Here is a 16520-nt window from a genome sequence, read left to right as displayed (position 1 = left end):
AAAATCTAATTGTCATAAGGTTTCACTCCGATTCATGAAAATGATGGTGATGAAATGCTTTCACTAAGAAGATTTTAAGTAGACAACAATTGGTGGTCTTTGCATTCTCAATATCGTTAATGGAGCATGCGTGGTGAACCGACACACTAACATGAACTTATGAGAAATGACATAGGTCTAAACAATTGAGACTAGGATTACGACATCCCTTTTCATAGTTCTGAAATTCTTTAGACACACATGTGAGCTATCTAAGAAAAGGTGTATGATTTTGATAAAGTTTTGTCAAAGCAATCTCGTATCAGAAATCTGAACTTTAGTAAGAAAGTCAATAAAGTATTGACTTCTAGAAGTCCAGCTGTTTTATGGTACATCTCAAAGCTAGTGGGAGCATAAGTGTTATGCTAATAATCATCATGTTAGTGGGAGCATGATAATTACGATAAGTATTGCAAGTTAGCAATGTTAATTATAGAAAACCAAGTTTCAATTCTTGAAATTGCAGGGGTTGGAAAAGTTGTTTTCCTATAATTAAGGGAGAGGATATATACTTCATTTCAATTCTAAAAGCTTAGATTGAGATTTCAATCACCTTTAGTCAAGGATATATATATATATATATATATATATATATATATATATATATATATATATATATATATATATATATATATATGAATATTATATTGGAATGGTTCAACATAAGAAAATTATATATACTGCATTCTCAAAATTCGATTATGATTACGACATCCCTCCCCATAGTCAAATTTTGAGAACATGACAAATAAAAAATTTAAAGCATGAATCATGTCCGATATGCTTCGGGTATAGGATCGATTACATGTGCTATAATATTTATCATTTCTAAATTTTCCAAATGCTTGGGGCATTAAGAAGGGAAAAGGTCTAGAATTTGATATGATTAAAATGATTAAACAATTGTCGAGGACAATCTAAGGTTTACCAAAGATTGGTTGCTCTGGGACAGTTGGAAGTATAGTGTTAATTTTGGAAGGACCATATTAACATTTTCTGAAAATAGGCAACTCTTGTTCAGAAGTGATATTCAAAATGGGAATATGTAAAAATTCTCATAGGTGGAAGTTATTCAATCTGTGTAAGATTAGAAAACTTAATGCAAGAAGGATGCTCAAAGCAATGTACTTTGAATATGAGTCTTTGTTTTCATGAAGTTGATCTCCTTTGGAAGACTCTTTAATGTCTTGTGACAACTCTTTGTGACTTTGTGCATAATCATTACAGAGGATCATTGCATGTACATTTAGAATCTAACAGATTATAGTAGATGGCAAGAGTTTGGTATTCTTACATTTACAAAAAAGGATTTGGATTGTGAAATGAGCATCATTGGAGTCGTGTTCAATTGATCTATTTCACAAAAGAAAGGACCATAGGTAAACATAGTGTGCATGCTTGGTGCATGGCATGACTATTGTTTTAATTCAAGTATAAAGTTGATAAAATCAAAACAATGAATAATGAGTAATCAATATGGTTCTTAGATAAAAGGGATTTATTTACACTCAAGAGTTTGGGGCCATATAGGATTAGTTTTATTCTAGTGTTTCACTTTGTATGTTTTGACTTCCAAAATAACTAGGTCATTCTTCCTGAATGAATAAGTTATTCAAACCATCCATAGTCGGTCATATGTTGGAAGTAGATATGAATCAAGACTGCATGAATTTGGTTTGTAGATGTCCAAGGTAGTGGACATATCACGAGTTGCTGCAACATTCATGAGTGCTCATAAGTTATGAGTATTGGATTCAACCCACGATCATTTGAATCACTTCATGGATTTTATAACGAGTGAATCATGAGATGATAATATCTTATATTCTTCAAACCTAGAGATATGAGTTGTTACTATGAGTTGGTTATACATTGATTGCACAAAAACGCATTAGTAACTCGATGTTATGAAATGTGCCTTTGTGTATGATTCAACAAGTAGTAGAACAAGCCATATGAGTTGAAGTTTATCCATCCCTTTTACCCTTAAAGGGATAAAAGCGATATCTGTGGGCCCCTCGATGATTTAATGATGACACTTCTGAGTGCTTGGCCAAGCCAGGACTGATTTGATTTGTTCAATTAGTCAATCGTCATAGATCGAAAATCAGGAAACAACAAATGGACGGAGAGAATAATTATAATCCATGCCTCAGTCCATATGATATCTAGAATGGATGAATATATGATCCCTTATCTAATGGTTGTGTCATTAATTTGTTCAGAGTTTGACAGTGGTTTTGAGAGCTACGATTGCTAGTCGGGTTATGAAGTTGTACTTGCAATAATACTTTTAGACTTATCCAAGTGGGAGACTGTTGGATTAGATGTCTAAGCCCATAACTATTAGTGGTATGTACTCGACTGGAGTGTAGCATGGTCCATTTAGGTTGCATATCATTAGGACAATTTGTTAGGATGGACTTTTGAAAGAAGGTAATTTATGGTTTATTAATATATTATAAGTTATAATATATTAATATGAAATCATATGTTTTAATTAGTATTGATCAAGAATTAATTTGGAATTAATTTAGTGATCAAAAGAGACTAATTAAATCTATGTGGACTAATTATGATAATTAGTTATATTCATATGTGTTGGGCTTATGATCCATGTTAGACCAAGTTTATGTATGGATACATAAAGAGTTGGGCCACATGAACCATGGATCATAAAAACCTATGGGTATGGATTTGGGTTATACCCATGACTCTTCAAATACACACATATTAATACATGCATCATGACCTAAAAACACCGCTTGTGGTTACACATGAAGTTCTTGGAGTTCATGGGTGTTTTTGGGTGCATGGAATTGTCTCTCAAGTTCCACCTTTGTCCATGGTGTGTTGTGATTCCACTTGAGGCTTCCACACTATTAGGGCTAATCTCTTAAGGCTAAATACATCAAGACTTCAAGCCGCATGAAATGGATGTTACCCGAACTAGTATCTTATATGGTTTATGTCAAATGCATGCTAGTTATAGGTTTAATTCCTTGGAAACCATTTACATATATATTTAGTGAAAACATAGATCCAAGGTATTTAGGGTTGTATGTGCACCACAAGATGTTGTATTATAACAAAACCCAACAGATATAAGGTGTGATATCACCTTCGGTGGGTTGATTATTTTGGTTGCTTCCAAGTCAAGGTTAATCACAAATCGAATAAGTTTATTTTTTTAATTCCCTAGATTAAATATACTTATGCAGATTATTGGCGATAATGATGTCAAATATTTACTTAGTTTTGCTAGTAGTATGTCTCCTAATACAGTATAACTGTTTGTTGCTAATAATGTTATGGAAAATGGTATTTAAACGATTTCCTAGAAAAAAAAATCGTTTTGGTGACAATGGGTCGTCTGGTGCTGGAAGTAATCAAATTTATAATTAACTACATATGACATTAAATCAAGTTCCTTTTTACAATGAGCCTCTAGATGCATGATTTTAGGTATAAAGGTAAAGTTGTTAATGATGCTTCTCGAACATTTGATGTTAATGAATCTTCAAATGATCATGCAAAACTAATGTTGTTAGTTGTAATAATTGACAAAATTAGGTCAAGGTTCGTCGGTCAGTGACCACGGACCCTACTATAATTGGACCTATTATACGTTGAACTATATATATTCTTTTAAATAATTGAAGTCGAGTTGTTCTTAATTTATTGTGAGTTAATCCATTTTGTGATTAGGCTTAGACTTAGTATTTGATTTCTAGTTTTATACTATTTTTAACATAAAATGAATTGAATAAATGGAAAACAGTCGAATTAAAGCCTGATTAATGTGAAACTTTGAACGTTATTTCATGAAATCACGTGTATCGAAATTTATATCCGCTTGAAGCTTTTGAACTCATTACATTCAACCTAATCAACAAAGCGTATGAAATATTTTAGGACTCAAAATAGTCACTAGTAAATTTAGACGATGGAAAATAAGTAGCCGTATTATAAAATGTATACAAGTAAATAATTATACATTAATTTTCCAAATCATTATATAATTCATAAGTATATGATTTGAGTATATATTATGTATATATAAAAATAAACAAATATTTATATGTTACGTATTTTTAATTATTTACCCAAATACTATGTGTGTATATGTTATGTATATTTTTTAAAAATATCTAATAATATGTATATTATGTATTTTAAATGCCAAATAAATGCATATACACTTCAATATTTCCAAAGATCAACATGGTACTATCAAATATAGTCTAGATCAGAATCTCTAAAGATTTGTATCGATCGGATACACTTCATGTGTAAAGAATAAAAACAAAGAACATAAAATAAATAACACATGAAGTTCTCCAATTTCTCTTTCACCAAGGAAGGGTTTGTCTTCACCAAGAAAATGGGTTGTCACAAAGACGGTCACTAAGATGAACTCAACATTAGGGTTTATCGTAATGTTGATTATATACTAATCTATACAAGTATATCCCTTGATTAATGGGATTGTTTCTTATCTATACTAAGAACCGATCTTTATAACAAAGATATTGGATTTTTTTATCTATTATATACTCAACTGTAATATTACCTAACATACAGAAGATTACATAGAATAACTATACTAAGCACTGATGCTGATGATGATGTAGACACTGAAGCTGACAGATAGCATATAGTGTTTGACTCATCAGATTATAAAGTGTGACCTTACAATCTCCCCTATTTGATGATGTCAAAACTAATCTTCCTCTTCATAGTCATCAGAAGTACCATTGTAGAACTTGTCAGCTTCTTTCAAGATCTTAGGGTTAACCCATCTGAATTCCTCAATTTGAAGTTCATCCAATCTTCTACAAAGCTCCAAAGATATCAGCACACGATATCCCCTTTCTAATTCAAAACAAGTCCTTCCATGCAAACATGAAACAAGTGTTCAGTAGGAGTAGCAGGAAGATCATTAGTGTGTTGAAAGCTCATGTGATTTTGACTATCAATATAGAAAATCCCCTACTCCGGTTTTCAAGTGAACATGTATTGAATTGGTTTAACATTCGTTGGTAATTCATTGTTGATGTATCGAGTTGCATAAGGAAGAAGAAAGTTTGTATTCATGGACTATCTCGGAGTGCCTGATCTTGAGGAGGATGGTCTAGATGGACCAGCTGGTGGCACAAGGTTTAGCTTCTTGACTTTGTTGAGCAATTATTGAATTGCCAACTTCACCTCTTGAGCATGAATACCGTAATGTTTGTTAATGATTTCTTGAATTTGCGTCCACTCTCTGTAGCCAAACTTGAATAACTCACAAGCAAATACAACTTCAGTGTATTCATACTTAGTCTTCTTTCCGACCAAGTGAAGCTTCAGTAACTCGTTCCTTGGTTTGGTGAATTTTACTTTGATAACTGGATCAGGCATTGTTCTACGAGTAAGAACGTCTCCAAAATTATTCTTGTTGATCTTATCGTTTAGCTCTGAAGCTCTGTGTTGTTTCTCCACATTGTTATTGAAAAAGTTGAATTTTTCTTAACTTGATCATTAGAGATTTGAATACCCGCACTTTCATCAACGGAAGCAAGAGCTTGAGCAAGTTTCGCAGATATACGTTCTCCTTTTTTTAGCTTCTTTATTTTCTCGAATAGTTGCATTATATTATATCATGATTTCTCTCACTTCATCAAAAATTATACCCCATGTAACAGCTAAATCTTTCAGATCAAAGATGGGCTTGCTTTTCTTGAAAGGATGTCCTGAAGGATCATCAGCTGTAGAACTTCTAGCTTCAAGGTCATGAGCTCCCCCACAGAAGGAGGCATTCCTATTTTGAGGCTTGAGCTGATCATTATTAGAATCAATCTCACTATTCGTTCCTTAAGGAATCTACCCCTCAAATTAAGAATCATGCTAGACAACATTCAAAGGAACAGTAGGCACAAGAGCCTGTGGTACGAAACCAATATCAAGAAACCATTCATATTCGTCGGTATCTGATTGATCACCAGTGTCTAGAATGCATTGATCATCAGTTGTTTCATTAACATCTGGAAAAATTTCCTTTTGTCACACGCCCGAACCAGACGGCAGAATCATCTGGGGGCTCGTGTGACTAACAATTGAATAATCATCACAATGAATATACATGAAGCATAACACTTTCGTCACCAACATTACATAATACAACCAACATTCTTTACATCAAGTACATTGTTAAATTACATAAGTCCAAATTGTTAAAAGTACCACAAGTGATATTACATAAACAAATCAAACACACTTGCAATTCTTCCAGCTAACGATTTCCTGAGAATACAAGTTATTTTGAAAACTTCAACATATATAATGTTGGTGAGTTCATAAGTGTGGTTGAATAAAAATCTTGTATCTTTCGTAAAAGCCCATAAAATCCGATATTTTCTGTAAATTGTTTGAAAACGATGTGTAAATCGAGTATAAATGCATGTGTGAAAGTTATAGTTATAACGTATATGAGTGTATTGTATCGTGAATAAGTGATAATTGCATATGACTATTTTTCCCATAAAATCTGATATTTAAAAGCCTTAATGTCTAGGTTTTTGACTCGTTGATTAAGTGTTTTTCATGTTGGCACGGTTAAAGAATTAATCTTCTATGTGTTTAAGTGGTGTTGAATCCTTACATGAGCCATTATAACCATACATGATAATGACTAAGTCGCCCGTCTTCGCATTTTCCAAACGCCGGTATTGCTCAAGATTTTGTCACCCTAGACTGACCGAGTCTAACTGTGGCGAACAGCTCAGGTGTGTGGAGTCACCCCGTATAGATCTGTACACAAACTCTCACTTTCCCTCTAGAAAACTCGGGTTATAACTACAAGCTACGATTGTACACACAAAGGTGCCAACCGACAAGTCTCACTAGATTCTCAACCATTCCCATTCGATGTGTTTTTCTTTCCCATTTTTAATGTTTTACGCGTACGTTATAGATTTCCCATTCCAAAGGTAAGTATCCAAATTCATAAACTACGTAGAGGTATGTTTACTATCTACAAAGTATCTGAATTTTCATTCCAAGCCCAATTAACATGTAAATGGGCCAAAAAGGTCCAATAACATAATAACAGGGTAATTTAGTCCCAATAGGCATGAAAATGGGCCACAAAGGCCCAATAACCATGTAACCCATAAATTAGGCCCAATTAACATGTAGGTGGGTCGTAAGGCCGACTAAATATGTCATGGAAAACATTGGACTCAATATACACTTAGTTGGGCCCTTAGGGCCCAACGGACACGTATCATGAACATTAAGCCCAATAATTGATTATTGACATATTCCATTCGTTCGTTTTGTTTCGTTGTTCATTTAGCTCAAAGTTTACCAAATTCACATTTAGAAGCTTTCTATTTGTAAAAAAAATGACATTTTTGTCTAATGATCCACAAATTTTTAGTTAAGACCCAAAGTTTTGTAAAAATGATACTTTAGTCCATAACTTATAAAAAGTTCCAATTTTGTCAAATATGTCTAAAAACTTAAGGTTTTAGCCCAAAAAGTTATATTTTCACATTTAGGAACCTGTTTTAAAGAAAAGTGCATTTTCAGCCCTTTGTTTGTAAAAGTTCACATTTTCGGCCCAACTTTGGAATTTTTTTCATTTTTTGTCCATTTTTAAAATAAATGTTATTTTCACCTTCAAATTTGGTTTTTTTACATTTATGGCTCCAACTTTGGCCAAATAAATTTTTTAAACCTTAAAATTTCATGTTTTTTGCAAATTGGGCCCTAAGGTCGTGAGGCCCAAAAGTTTGGCCCAATAAGCTTAAATTTGCATTTTTGACCCTTGTAAAAGTATGCTTAGCATAAAAATATCATTTTATACATATAAGGCCTTCTTGGCCGCTATAAAAATATAAATGTCACTTTTTACCCTTATCTTTTGTTTTCTTGAAAATTTTGATCCTTAACCAAGTTTTTGTTGAAACTTTTGTATCTCAAATATGTAATCATTTTTTGGTTTGGTAATGTGATATTTATAACGTAATAGCTCATAGATCTTTGCTAGACAATACTTAAATTTTGAGATTTGCTAAGATCTAACCCATTATTACCAAATAAACAAAGTATTCACATAAAACATCCATCTAACACCTAGATCTACACATCTTACTTGTATTTGTTGGATATAGTGTCTAAGTCCATAACTCTATTTGGTATGTACTTGACCCGACCCGGCATGGTCCATTTGGGTTGCATGGCATTGCAATACTTGAATAGACAAAATAAGAGAAATGACACTTATGGTTATTAATAATATTATTTATTTAGTGTTGATCAAGAATTAATTTAGAATTAATTTGGTTATCAATATGATACTAATTAAATAGATAGGGTTGATTATGTCAATCATCTATTCTTTTATAGTGGGCTAATGATCCATGGTTTATGGAGTTGGGCTATAACCCATTAGGAGCTCCATGGATAGTCCATGGGAGTTACAAACTCATGGATCATTGGAAATGAAGAGTCATGACAATTAAGGGCATACATGTGTAAATCCTAGTTGCGACAACACTATAAAAGGGACCCTATGGCTAGCAAATCGGCAACTAGTGAGTTCTAAGAGGGAATAGCCGATTTTGTGTGTTAAGTGACATTCTCTTAAGTTATTCAAAGTCTTGTGGTGTTGTGTGAAGCATTTGAGGCACAAAATTTGGGGTGCTAGGCTCACAAAGTAATCAAGGAATCCAAGCAACAAGAAAGGTATGTACTTCAACTAGTTTTTATATTACATGTTCCCCATGCCATGCTAGTTAGGAAGTAAACCTTGGAAAATCAAATTTGCATGTATATTATAGAAAACATAGATCCAAGGTTTATATGGTTCATGTACACCATAGGAGTGTTAGAATGCTAAAAACCCATCAGTGGTATCAGAGCCTAGGCTTGTTTTCTATATACTTGATGCAAACTACCTGAAAATCAACAATTCTGCTTACTGATCGCCTGGAATCACCGAGTCCATGGGGGGACTCAACGAGTCCAAGGCAAAATTCATCCTACTCGTCGAGTAGGTTCATGCACTCGATGAGTAGGTACGTGTTGTGCAGTTTTTCGAGTTTGTTGCTGGAAATGGGCTAGAATCGTTACCCCAAACTGTTTTGGTCTTGTAAAAATTGTTTTTTTATGTGGTAATGATTGTGTTAATCCATTTCCAATGGCTATTATCAAATTTCAAGTTTTATATATGTTGATATGATTTCTTGAAATTTTTTGATATGAATATTTGTTCTTATGAGTTTTAGAAGATCATAGGAAATTACTTGTAACTTATATGTTTGATTAATCCATGATCTTAATGCTCAATGATAGTGTCCATAATAACTTGTCCTAAAGTTATGGATAACCAAAAGTCACTTCTTTAAAATTGTCATTAAAGAATAAGAGGTTTCATAAAATGAAGAGTCTTCATTTTTATGAACCATTAAACTCATAAGTTACAAACTGAAGAGTCTTGAAATAGTTTCAAAACTTGCCCTCAATTTTTGGAATTTGCAAAATCTTACACTTTAATACTTTAATTCCAAAACTGAACCTTAGAATTTTAAAAGTGTAAAATTCAACCCTTATACTATTATTATATTTTTAATTATATAGATATGTATAAGAATATGTCAGTCTTACCATTAGTAGGCCTCATTCGCGAAGCCGGTCTATAAGGGGGTATAAACTTCCTGCCTATAAAATGGCGTTTAATGGGTGTCCACTCTCACCCATCGCTTCCTTGACTAGTGGAGGGTCGTTAGCTGAAAAGGTAGGATAGGACTTTAATCCTCATTAAAAGTATAATGAAACTATAAAGTAACTATACATTATTAATTCCCAGTCTTAGTTACTTTAGGAAATCGTGAAATAGGTGCTAACCCATGAAATTACACTTTGTACCTTACCATATCGTTAGTGGAGCATGTGTGGTTAACCGACACACTAATAAGGACTAGTAAGAGTGGCACAGGCTAAATTGACTTTATTATAGATCGGTAGAGCGTGTGTGGTTAACCAACACATCGATTAGGTAATATAGTTAAGGGTACCAAGTTAATTTGCATGGTTATTCACACCTTGTTTGTGATCCTCGGCATCCCAGTCACAAACTTGAGAGGGTACAATCGAGATTCAAACATGCCATTGAAAAGTTCAATGTATCTAAAAAGATCTAGGAGTTTCAAATCCAGTCAAACCTAATAAAAAATATTTCGTTTTTATGGTGGAAATTGGTAATCATCATTTACCTACCTTCAAATATTTTATAGCTTGGATTACGGCATCCCTCTTCCAACTATAAATAGTTAGATGGATCCTAGCCTTAATATTTCATTTGGGTGACTTATTAAGGACTCTTTATCTAATAAAACTTTTTTTTTTTCAGATGTCTTCAAACAATGCTGGTGGCTCAAACCTTACAAGCTCCTTTTCCCTTGTGAATTTGTGTGGGAAAGTAACTTTTGATGGATCCAACTTTAATGAATAGATTAGAAACACCATAATGATTACCCGCTATGAGGATAAGGAGTATGTCTTCGATAGGGATCTTAAGGTTGTGAATGAAGCCACTACTACTCCTAAAGAGTTTGCGGAGTTTGTTGCACATGAGAAGGATGCTACTAAAGTGTCATGCATCATGTTGGCTAGCATGACTCCTGAACTTCAAAAATACTATGAAGATTTCTACCCCTATGAGATGCACCAGGATCTGATGGATAGGTACCATCAGAGTGCGCGTCAGGAGAGGTATGAAATCATCTCCTCCATGATAACAACCAGAATGAAGGATGGTGAACCCATCACCGGTTACTTGCAAAAGATGAAAAGGTTCATTGACCGGTTGCTAAAGCTTAATGTTGACTTCCTAAGGATATGGAGATTGATATCATTCTCCATTCCTTACCTCCAAGTTATGACCAGTTTCGTATGACTTATCATATGAACAAGGAGGAAGTCACACTTAGAAAAATTTAAGGACTCGTAAGGACAGCTGAAAATGGCCTTAAGGGTAAAGCGATTGTTACTTCTACTCCTTCAACAACTCCTGTTATAGCAATTGGGCAGGGAAAGGGGAAGAAGAGGAAAAACCCTTCGAAGGGTACCAAGGGAAAGTCCCTTGATGGTTCCTCTTCAAGTGGGACAAAGAAAGGTCCCATCACTCCTTCTTCAAACCCAAAGGAAGCACAATGCTTCTATTGCCAGGAAAAGGGGCATTGGAAGCGAAGCTGCCCCAAATACTTGCAAGATGTATAGGAAGGGGAAGTTAAACCCACCCATGCAGGTATTTATACAATATTGTCTAATAACTCCTCTAATGCTAATTCTTGGGTGCTTGATACAGGTTGTGGTATTCACATTTGTACTGATTTGGAGGGCCTAAGAAGAAGTGAGCAAGTGGAGCACGGGAATAGAAACTTAGTCATGGGAAATAGGAAAGCATTACCTGTTACCAAGATAGGAGTTTATTCTTTATTGCTTAATAATGGGTTAATGTTATATTTGAATAAATGTTGTAACTCACTTGAAATGTCGAGAAATATTATTTCCTTTCATGGCTTGTACAAACAAGGGTTTGCATTTTCGTTTGATAATAATAACGGTGCTATTAATGTTTATCACAATAATGTATTTGACTTTAAAGCATTACCTTGTGATGGTGTATATGAAGTTGTAAATGTTGTAGACAATATAGAGAATAATGTGTTCTATATTGATTCTTCAAATAGCTTGAATATATCATCTTTGTGGCATTGTCGTCTTGGACATGTCAGCAAGAAGCGCAAAGGCCAACTCCAAAAGGTTAGAGTCTTGAAATCATTTGACCTAAAGTCATATGATAGTTGTGAGTCTTGCTTACTTGGAAAAATGACAAAGTCACCCTTCACTGACACTTGTGAGAGGGGTGAAGGTTTGTTAGACCTCATCCATACAGATGTGTGTGGACCCTTCAAAACTGCCACAAGGGATGCTAATCGCTATTATGTGACTTTTACTGATGATTACATCAGATATGGATATATCTACTTAATCAAGCATAAGTCAAAAACCTTTAAAAATTTCGAAGAGTTTAAGCACAAAGTTGAGAATCAATTAGGTAGGAACATCAACATGCTCCGATTTGATCGGGGAGGAGAGTATCTTAGCATTGATTTCCTTGACTATCTTAAAGAATGTGGGATTGTCTCACAATTGACACATCCTATAACACCACAGCTGAATGGTGTGGCTGAGAGGCGTAATCGAACCTTCTTAGACATTGTTCGTTCTATGATGAGTCGAGCTTCATTACCAATCTCATTTTGGGGGTATGCCTTAGAGACTTCTGCCCATATCCTTAATCTAGTCCCTACTAAAAAGGTTGCCAAAACACCTCACGAGATGTGGACTAGGAAAGTTCCCAATCTGGACTACATCAAGATTTAGGGTTGCAAAGCTTTCATGAGGCGTGAGACTCATGACAAGCTTGAACCTGGAAGTGAGAGGTTTATTTTCATCGTCTACCCACAGAGATCCTTTGGTTACCTCTTCTACAGACCCAATGATAATGTGGTCTTTGTAGTAAGAGGAGGAGTCTTTCGTGAGAGAGAATTTATAAGAAAAGGGGACAGTAGGAGGAAAATTGACCTTGAAGAGCTTCAAGAGTCAAGTGGTGAAGGAACCTCAAATACTATCGGACAACCTGAGGAGGAAACTCCTGTTGAACCGATAGATGAGTCTGTAACCCCAAGGCGTTCTACAAGAGTTACAAGCACACTTGATTTTTATTATGCTTATTATATCACTACTAAAGGTGATACATTTATCAGTGATAGTACACTGAAAGATTTGGATGAGCCTAATAATTATAAGGAATCCATGGTAGGCTCTGAGTCTGCAAAATGGAAGGAAGCTATGGACAGCAAGATTCAGTCTATGTATGACAATCAAGTTTGGAACTTGGTTGACAATGTACCAGGTCATAAGACAGCTGGGTGCAAGTGGATCTTCAAGAAGAAGACCGACATGGATGGGAAGGTACACACTTGCAAAGCGCGACTGGTTGCAAAGCGCTTTACTCAAACTCTAGGAGTTGACTATGATAAGACCTTTTCACCAGTAGCGAAGATTAAGTCTATTAGGGTGTTGTTAGCCATAGCTGCATTTCATGATTATGAAATATGGAAAATAGATGTCAAAACCGTTTTCCTTAATGGAAAGTTGGCTGAGGATTTTTACATGGCTTAGATAGAGGGTTTTGTCGATGAAAAATATCCTAATAGAGTGTGTAAGCTTTAGAAATCCATTTATGGATTAAAGCAAGCATCTCGCAGATGGAATCTTTGCTTTGATCAGAAAGTTAAAGAGTTTTTGGCTTTTCATGGAGCCAGGATGAGTCCTGTGTATATGTTAGGGCTAGTGGGAGCGTAGTTAGATTTTTGGTGTTGTATGTGGATGACATACTACTCATAGGAAATGACATCCCAACCTTACAGGAGGTTAAGTCTTGGCTTAGGAAATGTTTCACTATGAAGGACCTTGGAGAAGCTGCATATATCATGGGGATAAGAATATTGAGAGACAGGAGTAAGAGACTAACTGGATTTAGTCAAAGTACCTACTTGGATAAGGTGCTGAAGAGGTTCAACATGCAAGAATCCAAGAAAGGGGAATTACCTATCCAGAGTAATGCCAAGCTAAGTAAGACTCAGAGTCCGAGTGTAGAGGCTGAGATAGCTGAGATGAGTCATATACCATATGCTTCCTCTGTGGGCTTCATCATGTATGTTATGACTTGTACTCGCCCTGATGCGGTCATTGCTTTGAGCATCATCAGTAGATATCAAGGGAATCCTGGTAAGGCTCATTGGACTGTGGTAAAGAACATTCTCAAGTATCTGCGGAGGACTAAGGATTGGGTCCTTACCCTTGGTGGCACTGATGACTTGAGAGTGGAAGGATATAATGATGCTAGCTTTCAGGCTGATAGGGATAATTTCGCTCTCAGTCAGGCTGGGTCTTTATCCTAAATGGAGGGCCAATTACTTGGAAAAGTTCTAAGCAGGAGACAGTAGCTGATTCTACTTGTGAATCAAAGTACATAGCAGCAAATGAAGCAGAAAAGGAGGCGATGTGGCTAAAGAACTTCATCGAAGACCTTGGAGTTGTACCAGCTATAAAGGAGCCAATGGAAATTTTATGTGACAGCGAAAGTGCGGTTGCTTTAGCTAAGGAACCAAGAGATCATGGAAGATCTAGGCACACTGACAGAAAATACCATTTCATCAGACATCGAATAGAAGAAGGATCCTCATGGAAAATAGGGTATCATCGGATGAGAACCCAACAGATTCCCTCACGAAGGGACTAAGTAGGGTTAAGCATCTACAACATGCGGGGCGCATAAGGCTGAAGGATGATATTAGTTTTAATATTTAGATAGTTTTCTGAAACTTATGAAATGTAATTGACATTTAATGATTAAATAAAAGTTGCTATTTATTTATGAGTAAAGTGTTACTATCATATGTTAATCGTTTACTATGGTTTCAATTTTGCATGTTTTGACTTCCTGAATAATTATGTTATTATTCGAAGTCTCCACAGTTAGTCATAATTTGGAAGTAGGTATTGATTTAAGATCATCATGAATTTGGCTTGTATGATTTGTCTAATGTGCATTATACATCGCAATGGTTGCTACAACATTCATGAGTACTTACAAGGTCTGAGTATTGGATAAAATCCATGCTCACTTGCATCACTTCATGGAATTTATCTCGAGTGATCATGAGACGGTAATATCATATAAATCTTCAAACATAGAGATATGAGTTGTTGACTATGAGTTGGTTATCCATTGATTGTACGAAAATGCATTGGTAACTCGATGTTATAAAACGTGCTTTTGTGCATGATTCAACAAGTAGTCAGTACAAGCATATGAGTCGAAGTTTATCTGTTCCTTCTAGAAATAGAAGTGACATTCGGGCCCTTCGATGATTTGGTTTTGACTTATGTACCAGGCCCGGTCAGAACCTAATTTATGTGTTCAATTTAGTTCTATGTCCAAACTACTCAAAGATCGAAAAAAAAATGTTGGACAATAAGTAAGACCATGTTCCCTGTGTTTGTCCGGACAATATCTTGAGATCAGAGGATTATATGATCACTTATCTTAAATGTCGTATCATTATCATCTCAATTCCGAGAAACTTTGAAAGAACTACGATTGCTAGTCGAATTGTGAACTCATATTTGCAAATATAGTTATTAGACTTATCCAAGTGGGAGACTGTTGGATATAGTGTCTAAGTCCATAACTGTATTTGGTATGTACTTGACCCGACCCGGCATGGTCCATTTAGGTTGCATCGCATTGCAATACTTGGATAGACAAAATGAGAGAAAGGACACTTATGGTTATTAATATATTATAAGTTCTAATATATTAATAATAGTATTATTTATTTAATGTTGATCAAGAATTAATTTAGAATTAATTTGGTGATCAATATGAGACTAATTAAATAGATAGGGTTGATTATGTCAACCATCTATTCTTTTATAGTGGGCTAATGATCCATGGTTTATGGAGTTGGGATATAACCCATTAGGAGCTCCATGGATCATTGGAAATGAAGAGTCATGAAAATTAAGGGCATACATGTGTAAACCCTAGTTGTGAAAACACTATAAAAGGGACCCTATGGCTAGCAAATCGGCAACTAGTGAGTTATAAGAGGGCATAGCCAATTTTGTGTGTTAAGTGACATTCTCTCAAGTTATTCCAAGTATTGTGGTGTTGTGTGAAGCATTTGAGGCACAACATTTGGGGTGCTAGGATCACGAAGTCATCAAGGAATCCAAGCAACAAGAAATGTATGTACTTCAACAAGTTTTTTTATTACATGTTCCCCATGCCATGCTAGTTAGGAAGTAAACCTTGGAAAATCAAATTTGCATTTATATTTGAGAAAATATAGATTCAAGGTTTATAGGGTTGCATGTACACGATAGGAGTGTTAGAATGCTCAAAACTCATCAGTATTCTCCCCTAAAAACAAGTAAAAACAGAAAATAGGGGGTATGAACTCACCTTTGCTTTGATGTTTCGGTTTTGAAGAAGAAATGGAGAAGATTTTGGTCCTAGCAAGCTTTCTTAAGTGGATTGCGAATTATGGAGTTCTAGGAAACATAATCACCAAAAACATGCTTAAAAGAGTGATCCAATCATGAGAATAGAGTTATGAACTTGGATGTATAAAGACTTACCAAGAAGTGATGATTGCCTTGTGAAAATCTCCTTGAATCACAAGCAAATTTCTAGATTTTGGAAGAAGGTGTAGGATGATCTTTGAGAGTGTTTGAGAGAGTTTAGTGTAGTGTGCGTGTGTTTGTTTGTCTTCGGCCGAGATTAGAAGAGGAGAGGGGAGAGAGATGGTGAAAGTACTAGCATGGATACATGATGGTTTAAAGCCTAGAAGCAT

The sequence above is a fragment of the Lactuca saligna genome, chromosome 7 (assembly GCF_052625555.1).
Source record: "Lactuca saligna cultivar CGN05327 chromosome 7, ASM5262555v1, whole genome shotgun sequence".
NCBI classification, from domain to species: Eukaryota; Viridiplantae; Streptophyta; class Magnoliopsida; order Asterales; family Asteraceae; genus Lactuca; species Lactuca saligna.
This window is presented reverse-complemented; position numbering follows the sequence as displayed.